Source organism: Sinohyriopsis cumingii, chromosome 17, assembly GCF_028554795.1.
Source record: "Sinohyriopsis cumingii isolate HCF-2022 chromosome 17, ASM2855479v2, whole genome shotgun sequence".
Classification (NCBI taxonomy): domain Eukaryota; kingdom Metazoa; phylum Mollusca; class Bivalvia; order Unionida; family Unionidae; genus Sinohyriopsis; species Sinohyriopsis cumingii.
In genome coordinates, this window is record NC_142977.1 from 66,126,485 (window position 1) to 66,149,133 (window position 22,649).

The following is a 22,649-nucleotide window of genomic DNA, read 5'->3' on the forward strand; positions in this document are numbered from 1 at the left end:
ATCCATAACGGAGAGCGCTTTAGACCACTCAGCCACTTGGGGCCCCTTAGATGGTAAGTGAAATCACTCTTATTACAGTAGAACTGGTCTTGAAAGACCACCCCTTCTGCCAAAAATAATGGTCTCTCAAGACAGATGGTCTCTCATTACAGGTCATAATACTATATGGTCAATAATTAAGAATAATGAGAATATGGTCTCTCAAGACAGGTGGTCTCACATAACAGTGGTCGTTAACGATAGATTTTACTGTATAACCTAACTCCATCCAAGCTTTTGAAAATCATTGCTTTACAATTCTGTGTACATATTCCGTTTCTGTGCTTTGAACAGATTCATATCTCAAGCCTTTGCTAGCTATGGACTCTCCAAAGCTAGTCAACATAATATGGATGTAAAGATATCATATGCGCCAGAGAATAAAGCTTTGCAAATAATAATAATAATAATGAGGACTATGTATAGTGCCAAATCTTTAGAAGCTCTAAGCACTTTACATTAGACAACACCTAAAACAAAAAACAAAACTGTGATATCATTACAAAAAAAACAAACACCATGAAATTAGAAAACATAAAGGTAGGAAACATTAATTCTTTAAGTTTGTTATTGCAGTTGAAATAGGCGAGTTTTAAGAGTCTGTAGTTGCCTGTGGTTGTCTAGCTGTATTAGAATTGATATAACCTTTCATCAAACAAGAATGATTCAATTTCAACACAAGATGGATTGACGATGATTAATCCATCATCAACAGCCTGTTTGAGATTTTTATTGGATGGAAAGATTTGGAACTAATTTACTTACTTTAGAAGGACCAATTAGTTGAAGTGCTAATTGTGCTGTTAGTAACATATCAGTAATTGTGAATGATTCTGCTAAATATGGGTAATCATTATGAAAATCATGTAACGAATCTGGATAATCAATATACGAAATAACTATTCATCATTAATTTGTGTGGTGAGATTCTTATTTTCATCAACAAATTGTTCTGGGGAAATCCATTGAAAACCTCCATATGGCATTGGCTGAGACATTGTATATTCATATGGGTTATGAGGATCCAAATACAGAATATATTTTGTCAATATCAAATGTTCTGTGTACTTGTGGGCTACAGCATGTTTATTTGTTAAAACAGAACTGCTACGAAATACCTGATACGGCTTGCTTAGACCACCATAAATTCCAGTATATGACGTGTTTTGCGCGCCATAGTATCTTGTAAATATACTTTTTCTCTGCACCGCGTGACGCCTTCATTGCTTGCGCGGCACGTGCGTAATACATGTTAACGCGCGCGACTATATATGTTACTTAGGGATCTTGACTGACACAACTGTTAGAGGGAAGTTCTATGTGTTTAGCTGTTGGGGCGGGATCGCCATTATGTCTTACTTAGTTTGAGCCAACGAGTTGGGTGAGTTATATTCTTTTTAATCAATTCTTTTTAATTAATGTTCAGTTTCGCAAAACACGTTCAGTGTTTTATTATTATACGTTTGCGTTGTTCTATAGTACTTGTAGTTTAGTTCATCAAGAGTATGGCTTATGTACTATTCGGATTATTAACAGGGATATAAACACATATGCAGTACTCCTGTTGGTAGGTTATCTTGACGCTATTATAACTAATACTGAAGACGTATTATGTATGTTTTAATATATCATTTCTATTTTTTTGGTATGCCATTCGTACGTCACAGTCGTACTCAAGGAATATTTCAGGTGTGTTGGTATTACTCCATTTGAAATGCTCAGATATTTTAATTTAGATGCACAGAAAGCAGACTATTTGGAAGGTTGTTTCTTTTCATATTCAGCTAACTAGGTGTGGATTACTAGTTGTGGATAACTAGGTATGAGTGTCTGTGTGTGGACTGACTAGGTGTAGCCAGAGGCCGCAGCAATAGTGATGAAGACCGCCAGGAAAGTGCCAACGTATATGTGCATGAAAAGTCTGGATGGTTGAAGTGACCGAGCTGGTTAGCGGGTCAAAGGGCATATTAAATGTCAAGTAAACATTGGACATATAAGAATTTGTCAGTGTTTGACTAAGAGAAATGTCATTATAGTGTTTGACTAAGAGAAATTTCAATATAGTGTTTGACTATAAGAAGGTCATAGTGTTTGACTAAGGGAATTTCATTATAGTGTTTAACTATAAGAATGCCATTAGTGTTTGACTATATAGGGAAAGGTCACCATATTGGTTGACCATAGAGACAAAAGGCATGGTAGTGTTTAATTATCTGAGACAAATTTATAATTATTTAACATTTCAAATAATAACATCTGTTCTTCATCGTGGTTTTTCCATTGGATCCATATTATGTACCTTTGTATTTATTTTGATGTGTTACTTCATCATTAGTGTGAGAGAATAATACATCTTTTTATTGTCACTCGCATATGTATTTGTTATTTCTTAAATACCGCTCCGGTGGCCTAGTGGTTAGAGCGTCCGCCTCGGATGCGGGAGGTCGTGGGTTCGATCCCCGGCCGAGTCATACCAAAGACTTACAAAAATGGTACTAACAGCTGCCTCGCTTGGCGCTCAGCATTAAGAGGTTAGTGTCAGGACTGGTCGGCCCGGTGTCAGGATAATGTGACTGGGTGGGACATCATGCTACATGTCTGCGGCATGATGCCCCAGTGCTAGACATCACTATAAACTGCCTCATTGCAAACATCGTAGCGATATGACTGAAAAATTGTTAAAGCTACGTGAAAAATCAAAATCACATCACATCACATATTTCTTAAATACCAATTCAGTCTCAAAGGGTGTTAGCTCGATTACGTTACAATTTTGGTGGCAGTGGTTTGGATAGATATCTTTCTATCCGAGAATACTTTTGGATTGTTACATTGAGTTCACCCATCCAGCAGTATCCGGGAAAGCCTTTGAGAGAGGAAGGTTTTGAGAAATAATTTACTAAGATTGTGAACGAAACTGAACTCCATTTTCCTTCGTAGAAGCGATTAATTTATTGATACTCGTATTAGACCATAACCCTATTTACAATCATGTCTACTAGCGAATTGGCAGAGCTGGGTAAACAAATGGGATATGAAGGGGAAACCTTACGACAATTTATTCAGGATGAACAAAATAAAGAGAGACGCGCTGAAGAGCGACAAGCCAAAAAGGATAAATTAGAGCTAAGCGCGCGTATTGAAAAGGAGAGGATTGAATTGGAAAGGGAAACAGCGCGCGAGAAATTAGAGTTAAATGCGCGTATTGAGAAAGAACCGAGTGGGTTTCCAAACAACAAAGGGAAATAGAGCGCGAGAAATTAGAGCTAAACGAGCGTATTGAGAGAGAAAGAGCCGAGTGGGTTTCCAAACAAAGGGAAAAAACTAGTTAGAAATGGAAATCGAGAAAATAACGCGAATGGAAACTTTAGAGAGGGAGAAGTTAGATTTAGAACGATTACGACTGGAGAACAGTAGGGTATCGCAACTGGGTAAATTAAAAAAACCACAACTTTCAGCATTCGAAGAAAATAAGGATGACTTGGATAGTTACGTTAAGATTCGAAAGATTTGCTACTGCGCAAAAACTCAAAAAGGAAGATTGGGCACCATAGCACTTTGCATAAAAGGTAGGGCTTTCGAGTGTACTCAAGGATAGAGTTTAGATGCAGTGAATTACGATTTGTTGAAGGATGCATTGCTGAAAAGGGTTGAGCTTACTGAAAAGGGTTTTAAGGAGAGGTTCCGATTTAATAAACCAGAAAAGGGAGAAAGCTTCGACCAGTTTGTATATAGGATATCTAATTGCCTATTCCGTTGGTTAGCTAGCGGTGGAGTCGCAAAGACTTATGACGCGGAATGTGATTTTCTCATCCGAGATCAGTTGCCAGCAGTATGTAGTAAGGAACTATTCCAATACTTAAAGAGAAAACTATCGATAGGGCAAGTGAAATGGCTAAGTAAGCATACATATTTGCTGACTCACGTGGTGGGGTTCTGAATTTGGTGGCCCGGGATACGAGAGGTCCTAGGGAAAGTAAGCAAATGAATTCAGAGGGGAGGAGTTTTCCACAAAACCAAAAGGGGGAATTCGGTAGGTCAGCTCAGATGGGACCTAAAAGTCAGGATAGACAGAAATAAACAATGTTTCAGTTGCGGGGAATGGGGACATATTTCTAGTGCGTATCCGAAGCGTAAGAGGGATTTACCAAAAACTGCAGGAGTTTCGTACATGGTAGGTTCATCAGCTTGTGTAGAGAGCAATGGAGGTAGCGCCAATCCAAATATGTCAAATGTAGCGATACAGAGCGAGGGGTTAGTGAACGGGGTTAGAGCTTCAGTACTTAGAGATACTGGGTGTAATACTGTTGTTGTTAAGCTGGGTGTAATACTGTTGTTAAGCAGAGTCTGGTGAGGCCAGATCAATACCTCGGAAAAACAGTGTCGGTCAGAATGATGGACAACACTGCAGTGCAGGTGCCGACTGCATGCGTCCATATCGAAACACCCTACTAGACAGAAACAGTGACAGAGTGTTGCGTTTAACGACCGTTGTATGATTTAATCATAGGTAACATAGAAGGGGTAGTGAATCCCGTAGCGCCAGGGATAGCAATGGCCGATATTCCAACTTCCATGGCGATTGAAACTAGGTCGCAAGCTGCAGAGTTTAAGAAAACTTTGCCAAAACTAAAAGTACCCGATGTCACACCAACCATAAATAAAGGGGCATTAATTAAGGAACAAACTAAAGACGAGTCGTTGTCAGTAATCAGAAAGAAAGCCGCGTCGGGGGAAGTCATGAAATGCAAAGGCGGGGGTAGCCACAGATTCAAGTATAACAACAATATTTTACATAGGGAGCATACTACTCGTGAAGGCAGACGATTTACACAGGTAGTGGTGCCGCAGGACTATAGACCGCATGTGTTGAAGTTAGCACACGAGTCAACAATGGGGGGGGGGTCATCTGGGGTCTACGAAAACCAAAGACCGAGTATTCGTGGAGTTTTTCTGGCCAAGGGCCTAAAGTGATATAACGAGGTATTGCAGATCCTGCGACATTTGCCAAAAAAGCAATATAAAGGGAGAGTTAAGCGCGTACCTATCGGTAAAATGCCCTTGAATGAAACTCCATTCAAACGTGTGGCGATAGATATTATGGGTCCGTTATCACCCCTTACAGATCGTAAGAATAGGTACATCTTGACCATGGTCGATTATGCAACCAGGTACCCGGAAGCCGTCGTTCTACCATCCATCGAAACTGAGCGAGTGGCCGAAGCCTTAGTGGAAATGTTTAGTAGGCTAGGGATACCAGAGGAGATTCTGACAGACTGTAGGTCGCAGTTCAACTCAGAACTCGTGGCAGAAGTTAGTAGACTTCTATCGATCAGGCAATTATGGACCACTCCGTATCACCCAATGTCCAACGGGCTGGTTGAGAAGTTCAATGGAACACTGAAACAAATGTTGCGACGATGTGCGCAGAACGCCCGAACGATTGGGACATATCTCCACGCAGTATTGTTCGCATACCGAGAGATTCCCCAAGAGAACCTAGGATTCTCGCCTTTCGAACTCTTATATGGGCCGATGAAAATATCAAGACCGCTATGGTCGGATGATGAAGCAGATGCCGAAATTCGAACCACATACCAGTACCTATGTGATTTGAAGGACAAGTTGAGAGAGACTTGTGCAATCGCCCACGAAACGTTGAGGCAAGCTAGCAGTCGTGCAGTGCGGTATTATAATTCAAAAGCTCGCGATAAAAAATTCAGAAAGGGTGACAGAGTTTTGGTTTTTACTTCCGACTGATAAAAACAAGTTAGTGTTGCAGTGGGAAGGTCCGTATACCGTCGTAGATGAAAAGGGAGGTATGGATTATACTATTGATGTAGGGGGAATGTCCCGCATGTTCCATGCTAACTTGTTAAAACGCTATTACGATCGAGCAAATGCAGAGACAGAACAAGGAGCTTTAAATGTGGCCAGTATAGCCATCATCGAGGATGATGATGAGGGACAAGAGTCCGTTCCAGGGCTTAATTTAAATGGATTGATGGAGTATGAGAGGGGGAAGAAGGGAGTCTGTATGGGTCCAGACTTGACGGAATGTCAAAGAAAGGAGGCCCGGGATCTCGTTGAGAAATACCCAGACGTATTTTCGGACAAACCCGGTCAAACAGGTGTTCTAGAACATAGTATTAACTTACGTCACGTGAGCCATTTCGGGTCAAGGGTTACCCTATGCATCATGCATCCAGAGATATCATCGAAAAGGAAGTGGAAGAAATGCTAAAGTTTAGGGTCATAGAGAGGTCAGTCTCTCCTTATGCGTCACCTCACCTGTCGTCCTAGTTAAAAAGAAAGATGGCACGAACAGGTTCTGCATCGATTTTCGCCAATTGAATACGCGAACTGTAATTGACGCCGAAACCATACCAGACTTAGGAAGCGTCTTCGTACATATGGCAGGGCACAAATATATTACAAAGCTTGATCTAACAGTGGGATATTGGCAGGTACCAGTGTCGGTGGAAACGAAAGAAATGACGGCGTTCGCCACTGATAGTGGATTATACCAGTTTCGAGTTTTACCATTCGGTTTGGTAAAGCTGGGGCTAGCTGTGTAAGGTTAATGCGAAAAGTGATGCAAGGGTTGCAGCATGTAGAGACTTATATCGACGATATCTTTATATACAGCGAATCATGAGAATAGCATCTGCGCGACGTTGCCAGGGTTCTAGATAGATTACGTAAAGCTAAATTAACTGTAAAACCTGTCAAATGCAACGTGGCGAATGGAAATTTAGAATGTTTCGGACACATAGTAAACAAGGGTAAACAAGTTGAAACCCGACCCCAAGAAACTTGCAGCAATCGGGGATTCATTGCGACCCGAGTCGAAGAAACAAGTCAGGTCATTCATTGGACTAGTTGAGTATTATCGCAAATTCATCCCTAATTTCGTGGCCATTTCAAGTCCTTTAACGGTCCTGACCGAAAAGGGACAACCAAACAAGATTCAGTGGGGGGGGGGAATGAGGATAGAGCTTTTAACACTTTGAAGAAGCTGCTAACAGAAGCACCCATACTGAAATTGCCAGAGCTAAACAAAGTGTTCATTTTGAGAACCGATGCTTCAGAGATAGGACATGGGACGGTACTATTACAGGAGCAAGATGGAGTCAAACTCCCAGTCGCCTACGCCAGCAGGAAATTGCTTCCGAGGGAAAAGAATTTCTCGGTGATAGATAAAGAGTGCTTGGCAGTAGACTGGGGAATAAATTCCAAACCTACCTCCATGGCAGAGAATTCAATTTGGAAACCGACCATCAACTCTGCTTTACCTCAATAAGGCCCAAATTAATAATTCACGGCTGATGCCATGGGCCTTGTCTTTACAACCTTACAGATTCCGGATTGAAGCTGTAAAAGGCACGGAAAATGTAGCTGCAGATTATCTCAGCAAAAGTTGAACCATTTTGTTAACCATATCGTGTGATTTCGTAGTCTTAAAAAGTAGGTATACTTTTTTTGAAGTGGGAGGTACTACCAAAAATTGTAACGTAATCGAGCTAACACCCTTGAGACTGAACTGGTATTTAAGAAATAACAAATACATATGCGAGTGACAATAAAAATATGTAATATTCTCTCACACTAATGAAGTAACCCGACAACAAAATAAATGCAAAGGTACATAATATGGATCCAATGGAAAAACCATGATGAAGAACAGATATAATTATTTGAAATGTTCAATAATTATAAATTTGTCTCAGACAATTAAACACATCCATGATTTTTGTCTCTCTGGTCAATCAATATGGTGCCCTTTCCCAATATAGTCAAACACTAATGGCATTCTTATAGTCAAACACTATAATGAAATTCTCTTAGTCAAACACTATGACCTTCTTATAGTCAAACACTATAATGACATTTCTCTTAGTCAAACGCACTAATGACATACGCACTAATGACATTTCTCTTAGTCAAACACTATGACCAAATTCTTATATGCATGTCCAATGTTTACTTGACATTTCATATGCTCTTTGACCCGCTAACCGGCTCGGTCACTTCAACCATCCAGACTTTTCATGCACATATGCGTAGGCACTTTCCTGGCGGTCTTTCATCACTATTGCTGCGGCCGCTGGCTACACCTAGTCAGTCCACACAGTTATCCACGCCTAGACACTCATACCTAGTTATCCACAACTAGTAATCCACACCTAGTTAGCTGAATATGAAAAGAAACAACTTTCCAAATAGTCTGCTTTCTGTGTATCTAGACTAAAATATCTGAGCATTGCAAATGGAGTAATACTAACACACCTGATATATTCATTAAGTACGACTGTGACGTACGAATGGCATACTCAACAAAAATAGAAATATAATATACTAAAACTCTAATACATACATAATACGTCTTCGATATTAGTTACAATAGCGACACGATAACCTACCAACAGGAGTATTACATGTGTGTTCATATCCCTGTTAATAATTCGAATAGTACCATCTCTCGCTACCAAATTACATAAGCCATACACTCTTGATGAATTAAACTACAAGTACGATAAAACAACGCAAACGTATAATACAACATTGAACGTGTTTTGCGAAACTGAACATTAATTAAAAAGAATTGATTAATATAACTCGTTGGCTCAAACTAAGACAAAATGGCGATCCCGCCCCGACAGCTAAACACTAAGAGCTTCCCTCTAATAGCTTATCAGTCAAGATCCCTAAGTAACATATATAATCGCTCGCGTTAACACGCATTATGCACGTGCCGCGCAAGCAATGAAGGCGTCACGCGATGCAAAGAAAAAGTATATTCACAAGATACTATGGCGCGCAAAACACGTCAAATACTGGAATTTATGGTGGTCTAAGCAAGCCATATCAGGTATTTCGTAACAACACCCCCCCCCACCAATTCCGTTTTCAGTAAAATTATACATGTCGGGATCTCTTAGTAATTCCAACTCGATCTTGGAAATCTCCATTAATGCATCCCAAGAAAGTCCTGGCACACAGAGAAATACCAACAAGGATCCAACTTTTAATATTTCAAACTTGTTTCTCTGAAATTTTCAAAGATATCTCTTAGCAAAACCACATCTGTAAGTAAATAAATATTATGATAATCAGCATGCGTCTTACAGCTAAATTCTCGCCAAACTGTCTGAGCATGATTATAATCATCATCAAAAACGTTTTTGGTCAGTGATGAATAGAACTTGTCCTAGTCAGGCAAAGACGTTTCTACAAACCTTTCATGACTATACAAATATTCATACGGGAAATGGCCTTTCTTCTTCAGCAAAGGCAATTTTACTTCGCCAACTTCTTTAGTAATACTGAGAAAACTTGAGCCACTTTTTGCAAGCATATTGTATGGGTGCACATTTCTGTCGATCTATAAGGAACTGGTTAAATTGGGCAAGAAAACAATTAATTAGATTTATGGAGATAGTTGCATGTTAAATCGCTATACTGCAACGATTTTTAATGTATGTGGCGTAAGAAGTGGTCATTCTTAATTAAGCCTTCGTTTTTTTAACCTTCAGACAAGTTGGAAGGAAAAGGTTAACTTCGATCTTTGTATCGAACATGTCGGATTTGAAATTGTCTAGACTCAGTTATTTGGAAATCTAGAAGTCAGACTTCCGCAATTTTAGTTTCTAGTTATAAAAGGCGGTATATATATATTTAATCCGGATTGGTTACGCTAAATAAGGGGCGCGTTTCCCACACCGAATTTCTTGGGTTTTATATGCCCTATCGCCAAAAATTTAGTCAGTCTACGTTTTCCTGCAAGAGAAAAAATATAGGAGACTGAGATTGAATTTAGAAGAAATTCTCTCCTAAAACATTTATCCGAGGACCGGATGTCTGGAAAGTCGACTGAAACAATTCTGGCGGTAGAAGCGAGCAAACATTGAACACATATGGGGAAATAGCTCCAATGGGTTATCCACGTACCTGCTTATCCAAGTATCTAGGTATCCAACCTACCCACGCAAAGTTTGAGGGCCGATAAAGGCGACACAATAGAGAGTTTGGAGAAGAAAAAATCAATAGGACCAAGAACAACAGCTACGGTGCCGTTGGAGTGAACCGGAAATAAGCAGGTTATGAAGTTGTACAAGCCAATGACTTCGACTATATACTCGATTCTATGATGAACCAAATTCTGTCTTTTAAAACAGATTAGCTATTTCTATAAGCATATTTTACTTGAAATTCCGTGACTGATTTATTTCAAAGAGAAGTGTATCTTCCTAAGGTAACTTATTATCACAGTTGTTTATGTAATTGATTACATTTTTGTATTTCATGTACAGGAGCTCGTGTCATTCTGTTCTAGATATCTGCTCGGATCTCTGTTTATTCCATCCGTATGTTTCACACTTTATATTAATATTTACTCGACCCGGGCAACAACACCTAGGGCGATCGTTCTCTAGATAATGATGACCAAATAAAGCGGTCACGTTGTAAGAAGGTACAATCCGCCAATCACCCTCCTCACACAAAGTGGGGTCTCGTCGCACATATCTAGCGAGGACTTCGTGAACTGGTAACTGTCCATAAATCTTAAATTACCAACTGCAACTGACATGAACGTTTCAATGTTGTTTGGGATTCCAATGAGTTTGATTTTATTATTGTTGCAATATTTTATAATATCAGGATGGCCAAGTGTTTGTAAAATGATATTGCCGTTATATACTCTCAAATTATAAACGAGAACTGGAATTTGGAATCCACTTTTGGGGGTTTTCGTTTTTGTTTTTTTTTTTAAATACCGAATTCATGTGTAGCTCCAAGAAACTTTCCTGTCAACTTACAATGACATGGAGCTCTTTTTTTCTGTTGTGAAAAATTTATCACAAATGCAACATTTATTTACGCCGTAATAGCTTTTTATTTCCTGAGCCATTAATGAAATTTCCGGAGCTGTCTTTTATTGAATTTCTCTGATACGAGCTTCTTCGGCAAATAAACGCTTCCTCATATTCACTTGTGGATGTTCTGAATTTTCATCATTGATGTGATATAAATTTGTCAGCTTGGAATGTCGATCATCAATACAGACTGTGTTTAATGTGTCTGATGTTGGCACATGTTTTTGTACTCGAACACTTTCGTAGTTGTTACAACATTTTTGTTCTACTTGAATCCTAACTGATTCATAGTCACCATATATTGTAAACGAAACTTTGTTCCTTCGTTCTGGTTTGTTGAACTCAAGAATTTCTTTCTTCACTACAGGCATTGGAATTTTTGCACATCAATACAATATTTGTAATGCTCGTCCAAATTTATTTGTTTTGTAAACCCATGAAGACAATTATAACAGAAATTAAGTTTTTAATCATGTTTGCTCAGACTGCTACTGATGAATCTGCTAAAATTCTAGATCCATGCATACTGATTTTTATGGAACAACCGATTAATCGTTTTATCACCCTTACATAATGCAAGCGGGTGTAATACGAAGCAGAAAAGGTTTTTTAATATCACATATTGAAAATATTTTTATTACCACCCGGGAAAAGCTCAGGATTTTGCTTCTCTATCATCTTGATTTGATTGACTGGAGTTGGTAAATCTATCGAGGACATATTTATTTCGTCATGGTACGGTTAATATTTACTCACACGATCTACCTGATCATCTGCTGGAAATAACGTTGATAACAAACTCCATTGGATGCATTTTTATCGGTGCTTTTCAAATTAACACATGGCTTTGTTTTCTTAATAGCTTCAGGTAGATCAATATATGTTCCTCCATTAATTGGATCATAATTTTGTGTGTGAACCAAAATATGAATAATATTTTCCAAAATCCATCCAGAGCCATATGAACCGTGTTTATCAATAATACTCGAAATTTGTTAATATATTTAATTCACAATATCATCAATATGAGTTCCAGGAAATTTTGTCTTTATATTCGACCGTTCATCTGCGACAGCTAAAAATCAGTTGCTTTAACGAGTCTCACAAAATAATGGACAGCAATTTTGATAGCATTTGATGAAGTGAGTTCATTTGAAATAACTAAATAATTTCAAGCAAAACATTAAAGTTGAATCTGAATAATTTAATGTTTTCAAACTCATATACTTTATCAAATCCCTCGAATGAAGACTCCTTGATTACAAGATTATACTCAATAGTCCGATGTGTTATATCATACAGAACATTACCAAAAACTTCACGGTGCTATTTGTAATCCATTATCGCTTCCGCGAGCCTTTGTAATTCCACATTTGTTTTTTTTGGATACTTGACATCTCTGCTATTTAATTTCTTATACTGTTCCATCAACTGCTTTGAAAGCTTACATCGTGGAGTGTTTATTTTCTTCACATATCATGCTGAATTCAACTAAATCTTTCTGCATTGACTTTGTCAAGGAGATTTTATTACTTACTTTTTCAAATCACCTCCGAAATATCATTGATTAATCTCCTCTTGTAATATTTTTCATTAGGGCTTTTACCAATTAATTGAAAATAAAATTGGTTTTTATTATATATAATGCCTTTTCAAATGCTCCGCTGAGGTCAACCGAGCGGTATAATAAGGGCTGCTAAGGAAAATACTGCGGGACTCATAACATTCAAGGAACAAACGGTTCTACAGGTCCAAAGCCATGTTTATAATGTGGAAAAGGTGTGCAAAATAAATCACAGATTCGTGAAAGCCGCGGTGGAAGGAACTACAGGTCAACTAAATATTATTATGAAGAAAAAGAGTTCCAAAATATTTTACGAAAAAATTAACCCTAGATTCACCAGAATAGTTTTTAGAGAAACACAAATCTACAATCGCAGTAAACATCCTAAAACAGCATCACAAAAATAAAATCATATTTCTGGGAAAAACATTTTGATGGGCCAGATGATAAAAAATATTACTTACAACCAGGTGAGATGGCCGTACTCTTTATTGTAGATATAAATGAAATAAAACCAGTATTTACCATTGATCGAAAAAATCATGATAATCTCACCAAAGATGCACTTGATAAGAATAAAAATGAGTTCAACAAAAAATAAATCGCCGATTTCTCCAGAAAAGATCAAAGATCGATGAATGCAAAATTGATTGTTGATAAATTAACAGTTTTTGCGAGTTCTAACTAAAGCCAGTTTAGTTATTATTATTACTATTATTATTATTATTATTAACAATATTATTATTACTATTCTGCCTTGATGTTCACAATTTTGAGCAGTATTTACCCCAGCTAATTTTAAAATTCGACTTATTTTCACAATTTTGAATAACATTTACCCCACCAAATTATGAAATTTGACGGATTCTTGCAATTTTGAGTATCGTTTACCCCAACAAATTATGAAACCTGACTGATTTTCAGCAGAAAAATCTGTTTTAATATATTTATTTGCGAAAATATTTAAGATATTTTTCTGTTCAGCCGTTAATTGATCATGACTTTCAAGAAATTCTTGCTCACGCCACTCATCAATCTTTCTTAGCTTTTCATTAATATTTTTTTCTTTAGCCAGCAGTCGTTCATACTTATTTTAATTTTTCTATCTAACTGCGCTTCTATTTCACTGTTTTCGTTTTCTATTATATTGATATCATCAATAAGTTCGGATAGTTTCTCTGATTTTATCAATGATAAATACTTATTATTCTCAGATATTTGCCTATTAGATTATGAAACGACTTTGTTATTCTCCGATTTTAATTTTGTTTAATTTCAGCACAATAATTATTATTGATGGATTTTAACGATGATATTTCCTCATACAACAATGATACTGATCTTTGTTCACCCTCAACATTGTTGGTCGGAGACAGATGTAACAAAGTATTTGTTTTTTTTGTTTGATGTCATTGCCAAAATGTTTTTTAAAATTATTTTTTTTTCGCTGGAGGAGTTTAGCATTTACTCAGATTTATGCTCCCGATTTAAAAAATCGGGGTTTTGACTTTCACGCGGTTTTTCATCAATATAGTCACTGGCATAATTATCATCGATATTAAATTCACTTTCTTTGCAAAATTTATCTGGCATGGATTTCTTCGTGTTCTTAATAATTGCATTTGTTCTCCAGATCTCATATAGTCGGGTTAGACTTATATGAAACTTTTTAGCAATTTCAGATGCTGATTCAAATCCACGCAAATTCAAAACTGTTTTTTCATCTTGCGGTAATTAGTTTGTGTAATACGCGGCATTTGTGCTATACATCGCTGCAGGATTTAATTTTTAAAAAAATTATTACTCGTCTATTTCACCGTTGCAATTGCTTAAGTAATTACCTAGAGCAATAATAATGATAATTTTTTCCTGCAGCGATGCAAAAGCACCAATGCTAGTGGGATGCCAGGATGGACCGTAGAGTATTATTATCAGGTATGTGAAGACTCCAGCCTAAAATGTGGCCATGTTTATGGGTGGGATGGTTAGCTGTCTGTTTGAGGTTGAAAACATGAATGGAATCTAGGAGTTTTGATGTGTATGGGTTTCCAGGACAGTCAAAGTGAAAGTTGAAATCTCCAAGAATGATCAGGTTGCCACCTATCGAATTTCCATACTCCAGGAGATTCAGAAATTGCTCCAAAAAGAGATTCAGTTAGCTTGTTTTTCCTACTAGGAGGAGGGCGGTAGAGGCAGAAAAAATGGACTGGCCTTTGTTCCACTGTGAGTGTGGTTTGGACTAGTTCAAACCATATGTGGCATAAATTGAAGGTTGTGGTGTGGTTAAGATGTTTGATCATAGAGCTGTTTGCGATGACAGCAGTTCCACCTCCGCGAGAGTGGCGGGAGAAGGACTTGATGGAGTAACCGGTGGGTGTTAGATCCGCGCACTTGGGCTCATCGCCTGATGTCTATAGCCATGTTTCTGTCAGGAAAAAGATGTCGATATTTCTGATCGTTGATAAAATTAACTATTTATGTGCACTTTTCCGATGGTCAAACGGATTGGGCATTGAATAATGCGATACGCAGTGGTATCTCTTGGATATTTGACACAAAGGATGACGATTTAATAGGGATTTGAATTAGGTCATCTAAATTATTGTCCGAATTGTTAAATTGTTGAACCGGAAAAAGGGATAGGGAGATAACTGGAATTCTTCTACCTGTTCTTCGCCCGCCAGCATTGAAAGAATGTTTCGTTTTTCGCTTTTGTTTACATTTAATTAATGAATAATGTTCGTTTAGTGCACAATTTAGTGTGGAGAGCTAAGGAGTGGTCATTTAAACCAATTATTGAATGTCCATCATAGCATAAGCGGGTGGACTGGTGAGTATCACGTGATGGTGGTTTGTTCAAGAACAAAGGACGTTGTAGCAGTGGAGCAGGATAGCTGAGAAAAAGTTTAATTGTTCTCGTTCCCAAAACAAGGAGATGAAGAAACTCATACGAACTGAACAGCCAATGAATAATGAATACAATAACGTTGACGAAGACATACAACAAGCACATATATCATGAAAAATGGCACAAAAACGGAACAGCTGCTTCAAGCCGGATAAGCGATAGTGGCCATCTTGTACCAAACTCTTTAACTTCGGCATCAGTTGATCTAGTCAACCCAAAACAAAGGTGCGTTAGCATTGCATGCCCAAAATTTGTACAATGATGCACTGTTTCAGCAGAAACAAGGTCAGTGCGTTTACCTTTTATAATTGGGACACATTATGAAACATTGAGGGTCTTTTTTATAGTTGCACTTTCCTCATGTGAAATTTTTCAAAGTTTTACTGAATGCTACTTTTAAAATGAAGTCATTGTCGAACTTTTCAGTCACCAAATATACTGTCCCACCCCTTCCTTTTACACAGTTCAGGACATTTAAATGAAAACGGTGCCAATTTACATTTAACATGGCCACCATAGCAGCCATCTTAATATCACTATTCCAGAAGAATGGATGGTCACATAATTATATATAGTTTTAAATGACAATTGTGCTAACCTTATATCTAATATGGTTGCTGCATTTCCGTCTTAAAAGTCATGTTTCCTCAATAATATTGGAGGCGGTTTCAGCACTCGAGAGTTAGGTAAATGGTCCTGTCTTGGTTTCTTGGAAATACTTTTCATCCTCTAGAGTGCTAATCCCATTGAAAGACCCTTGTTACCTCTACTGGTTATTGATCAGAAGAGATTATGTACTTGTCTTTTGTCCATCGTCTTCCAACATGCATCTGTTTGCATAATTTTGTTTTCACTTCTCCTCAAGTACAGGAAGAATTTCCACGAAAGTTTGCAAACACATTCAGGATTTTACAAAACCGATTGCCCACATGCACGCGGCATGTTCAAATGTGGGTCAGGCTTGCTTATGTTGCAAGATACGTGCCCAGGTCCAAGAAAATGGGGGGTGGGGGGTGTCGTGCTCAGTTCATAGTGCTTTATGTTCTGCAAGTTCTATACTCAGTGATCTCGCAAAGTGACATGTCAGCACCTTTATTTCGCCTTTATGTGTACAGCATTATTCACAGAGCTGCCCGCGGGTTTGTGCAGTTACTGATTAGTTATTTCAGATGGTATGATGTCATTGTCTGTCATTTCCATCTTGTAGTATATGTCAAGGCCAGTCTTGTATTTTTCTTCCACTGATATAATGTGCTTTTATTTACATTTTAAAGCAGTTTTGACAAATATGAAATAAATATTGATACTTAATTTATCAGTTATATCTGAATTATAATATTTGCAATTTTGTATTTAGGCTGGATTCACTGACATTTGTCCTCTGACCTAATCACTGACAGTTTGTGAGCTCTGAATGCACTGAGAATCCCAAAACCAAAACAGTTGACTTGTTAACGATGTTTTTTTAATGCATGTCATCGATTTCAAAGGGACTAGGTGATAACTGTTGATAATGTAACTTGTTGCGATTTATCTGACAGATGTGTTCGGAAATAACACGGCTGTCATATCTAACGATTATCTGCCAAGAAATCGAGCACCCACAAGCGGTGTTTATCATCTATTGTTTATGCAATTGATTCTCAGAGATAATTGCATCCGTATCCAACATCGGTTTATTTTTTATGTGTGGCTAATATATCACTAGCAGCAGGCAAAGTGGTTCATGACTTATAGTTTGAGAACCTTTCGTTTACGTGATTATACCAGATACAGACACATATTTACTGTTTGGCAAATAATTGAATAATTTAATGGATAAAAACAGGTTTTCTGGAACCATTCTCAAAAGTTATTTGGTCATGTGTTTGTGTAAGGATGGCTATGATTTTAAGATCAAAATTGGACGGCCTGAAATTAGAAGCAGACGGGTGAACAAAACATTCTTTTGACTAATGCAGCGAGTGAATTCATTGATATTGGACCTTTTTAGTGAGAGTCTTTGTTTTATCCTGCTTTCGTACTGGACGGATACGTAAAGCTGAATGATTAATTGAACTTGTAAGTGGAAATTTAGATAACGAAAATGGTTTGATATATGAAGCCACAATTATAACCAATGCATCAACTAAGTTAACACAGTCGTTTCTTTTGCCTGTTTAATTGTTCAGTTTAATGTCCCTTTTCGATAACATCTCACACTTTTAATAACGTAGCCATTTCAAAAACTATTATCGAAATATCCATGTATATGTCCGTTCTTATAAAAATGACATGCTTGTTTTCACCTTTCTAACCATATCAGCATTCTGTCCATTATTTTTATTCAAAATCTACATATCCATCTACAATTACTATTTCATATATCTGTTTTTCCTTACAACCTGACGAGCTTATGATTTTAAGGTACAACTAAGTTTAAAAAGTTTTTGCAAAATACGTATAACACGATTTCCTTAAAACATGTGTAATTTTACCGTATCTTTTATTTATGTTGGTTGTGACATCTTATTGTATTTTTTTCTGGGCAAGCTCAAATTCCCCAAAGGCAAGCTAAGTTTAACATTAATCTTGTCCTGGGTGAGTTACTTTTATAAAATTGGTGTGACTTGGATTTTTATTACGTAGCTTTAACAATTTTTCATTTATATCGCTACGATACCTGCAGTGTGGCAGTTTACAGTGATGTATAGCATTGGGGCATCATGCCGTGTGGCAGTTTACAGTAATGTCTAGCACTGGGGATCATGCCGTGTGGCAGTTTACAGTGATGTCTAGCACTGGGGCATCATGCCTTGTGGCAGTTTACAGTGATGTCTAGCACTGGGGCATCATGTCACAACATGTATCATGTCACACCCATCCACAATGTTTGACACCTGGCCGACCCGTTCTAAAACTAATCTTTAAAATGTTGAGCGCCTAGCGAGAAAGCTGTTAGTACCATTTTTATACGTCTTTGGTATTAATCAGCTGATGTTCGAACCCGAGATCTCCCTCATCGAAGGCAGACGATCTAACCACTTAGGCCACCGAAGTGGTATATATAAAATTCGTAAAGCAATGACATTCATCCCACGGTCTATTGTGTTCTACATTAAAATGGTCCCCCATAAACAAGATCCATGGCCGTGAAGAAGAATTTTGTGCTGAATCTATTGAATATGTTACTCAGATTTAGAATATATAATTTGTAATTAAAGGGGTATTTGGTGATTAAGTGGGGGTTTAATTGAGGGGGAATACTGGTTTGTATTAGGTGGGTTTCTTTGCTGAATGCTCAGGTCTCTGTAAACGAATCAAAGTTGCCCGTCCTAATTGTTTTACCTAACGGTTTGTTTTGGATTTGATGCGGGGTGGGGGAGGGGTACAGGTATTTTTGGGGTAAGACGGGTTTCTTTGCTGAATTACTCAGGTCACTTAGACGGGTCAAAGTCGCCCGTCTTAATTTGTTACCTGACTGGTTTATTTGGAGTTTGTTCAATCCTATTTTTGAGTCCTGCTGTTTCGAGGTATTTGAATATGTTAAGATTTGTTAATTGTTTGTTAGGATTTGTTGGGTATAGGAAGTCTGAATATGTATAGGGGGATCAATTTCTTTTTGAGCTCTTTGAAAGTTGTTTCTTGCTATCTGAAGTTTAGTGCAAACATTGAATACTTGATCTAGGTCTTCTACAGTGTGATAATCGTCGCAGTTTATGTTTGCTGGTTTTGGGCTTAAGTATTTACCCAAACTGCCTGCTAATCTTGTTTTCCCTATCATTATGCGCTTAATGACATTTTGGTCTACACTTTTACCCTTGGGTGATTTGATGGATCGGTCTACTTTTTTAAGGACTGAATGCAGTTTCCTACCTTTATGGGTGGAATACCAGTGTTCCTGCCCTTTTTTGTTAATATAGGTTTTTACGAAGCATTGTGCCTCTGTAGAGCTATATGGCTGGATTGGGGTTTCCTAATTTGACTTTAGCGAATATGTCTGCGTGTTCATTGCCAGGAATTCCTATATGAGATGGTACACACATAAACTCTACTATTTGGTTCCTTGTGGATAGCTCTTTGAGCATATGGAAGGCCTGGCAAGAAAGAGCTCTCTTGATCTAGTGTTGCGATTTTTAATTGAGTTTATTACACTAAGAGAGTCGTTAATAATGACAGCTTTTGGGGTGTTATTGTCAGTGATCCATTTGAGTGATTCAGTAATTGCCCAGAACTATGTGGTTTAAATAGAGCAATGGTCTGGTAGTCTGGTCCCTATTTGGATGTTATATTCAGGAATAACTATTGCAGCTGCTGTTCTTGGTGGTTCAGTTGTTTTGGAGTTGTTTTGGATCCGTCTGTGTAAACTTAAGTGAATCCAGGTAGGTGGTTTGAATGTCATTTGTGGTATGTGTTTTTAGTTTGTTTTCTTGTTCCAGTTTGTTTCCGTATACGGTGGCCTTGGTGTTTGTCCTTGGGTTAGTTTGCAACCAAGGGGTTTGATCAGGTGGTTTGGTATATTCTTCCTGTTGCTCAAGGATTGGGAGATTTTCCCTTAGCTCTAGGACTAGTTTGCCGTTTTGTATATTTGGAACTAGGTTTTGTCTAAAAGTAATATTGCATCTGCTTATGGCTATTTTAGTGGGGTGTGTATTTAGATGCTTGGCTAATCGAATTGAGTATCTGAGGAGCATTTCTTGTCTTCTCAGATTTAACGGTATTTCCCCAGTGAGAACGTGAAGCTCGTTTAGCAGCGGGGGGGGGGGGGGGGGCGAATCGGACATTTTGTCCAATCGTTATTTTGCTTAATTATTACTTCTGCACTCAGCGGATCCGGTGTAGTCAGCGCTGGTAAAAAAAAAACGACGTCGGTCCATCTTACACGATGGTGACGTCATTTGGTTTAATTAATACCTTCTGCGCGCCGATCCCTAGCGTCGTCAGCGTCCGGTAAGCACAGCGACGACCGCGTCGATGTCATTCCCCCCCTGCTGCTTACAATGATCTTACAAACAGAGTAACCACTAACTCCTCCTCTTGTAGATCAATTAGGTTATTTGACTGATCGGTAAGTCTAAAATTAATTCTCGTTAAAAACCGATTATGGCATCGCATATAGACCGGATTAATCGGGCTCTCAACGATTAAGAATCCGGGAGGGGCTGTTGGTGAAAATGAATAAAGGATATACCCTTGTTGAGCTTGATTTGATTGATTGGTATCTACCTGGTAACTCCCTTCGATAACATCACACACTAGATTGATTGCTATCACCGATGCGATATTTACGTTGTATGGAGCAATATGCCTACCACCATCTCCGTTATCGTGTCTGAGGATACAAGTTGATGGACTGAGAAAATCATTAAGAGACTTTCTTAGTTCTGGCGCGTTGTATCCTGGAAACTTGAAATCGGGTAAATCGGCTTCTGTGATATTATACCCGGTTAGGAATTTTTGTTTATTATCATCGCTGCTATCGGATATTGTCTTAACGATTCGCTCATTAATATATTCCATGTCTGATATAAGTTGATTTAACACCTCAACGTGTTTTCGTGCTTTTGTTTTCCGTAGCTGTTCTAGTTGTGATTGGTAATTACGATTAATCTCGGCAAACGTACCAGTGATATCATCTAAACGAACTGTGACCTTGGCTGACAATTCAGGAGTTTTCTTATACGGAAAAAACCATTGCATGGTATTCCTGTCTTGAAATATAAACTCGCTGGGTAATAACGTGTTTCTTATAATAGACAAATCATCCAGATAACTGGGATTAATCTCATGATACGATTGCGCATTCGTGTGCAAATACGCTGGGATTTCATTAGGTGGATTCTCGGGCCAACCTAGTATGGTTCTTATTGAACTGTTATAAATATCAACCATATACCCCGGTGTGCTTATTTCAATCGTCGACGATAACGTCGGTTCATGAACCGTAATATCGATTTTTGATTCTTTCCCTGTGATCGATTTTATCCTGCGTTGAAATTCTTTATTGATTTGTTCTACTTGGTATGACCCAGTTGGTATTGTAACCTCATTCCAGTCTGGGGTCCCATCGGGTTTATTTGTCCATGCAAAAACCAGCGAGTTATTAGGTTGTTGTCCGTTAAATGCTTCCGCTCGGATATTAGGCCAACTGTGATATATTCGCAATTTTGCCAGCGCTATTTCCTTTACTGGAATCGGAGAAGGGAAGTTTACATTGAATTCTGGCTTCGTTGACGTTATCGATATCATACTTGTTTGTACCGGAGTGGTGTTCTCCGCGATCCGTTGAAGCAATTGAAACCCTTCGGGGTTCAGCGACATTATTATTATTCGTCGTTTCTAGTGTTTAATTTCAACACCGAATATTAACAACCTGCTTGTTTTAAGCCCATTGAAGTTGTTTCAGGAGAATGTTTTAAGCCCATTGAAGTTGTTTCAGGAGAATGTTTTAAGCCCATTGAAGTTGTTTCAGCCACGTGGTTTCCAGCTTCCAGTTGAAAATCCTCGATTTTTGACATCGCGGAGTCATACAACTGGACCATCGTGGAGAATTCAGCATCGGATATAAACGAATTATCTATCGCCAACGAGATCAACCCGGATAATTTCGAGTACGCGTCGGATACTATTTGATGTTTTACTGTATACTCGTTGAGTTTTTTTTGAGAACACGATGATATCTTTCTAGTGATTGCGTTGGCGACTCCAGCAATTGTTGTCGCCGCGGAGATAGCGATTGGAACAGCGATCGGGGCTATCATGGTCACCGTGGATAAAATAACACCGGTACCGGCTACTATACCTGACACCGAGTACACGACCGCGTCGATGGTGGTTATTTTTCGACGGTATTTTTTTATTTTTACACGGTATTGTTCGGAAAGCGTTTTCAAATTCGCGGAGAATTCTTTTACGGTATTGAATCGATATTGATGTGACGTCGGTGATACCTCTGATTCAATTACCTTGGTGGTCATTTTTATTTTAAAAGAGCTAGTGTTTTTAATTACTTAGATCCGTTACAAATTCCGCATACCATGTAATGTTTGCCTCGGTTAAATGTCTATCGGCGGCATAAATTGTAAACTGTTCAGTTGCGTCCTTGTCTATAATTGTTGATATTATATTGTTAAACCCGGATGAACTCGACGATAATATATTAAAATGCATAATTGAAACCAGTGTCAATCGATAAATACCCTTAACAGTTGCGGTGATTTCTACTTTATTCTGTGTAGAAGTCCAAACGAATGATCCATGATGAATCGTGTATACTGTGTTG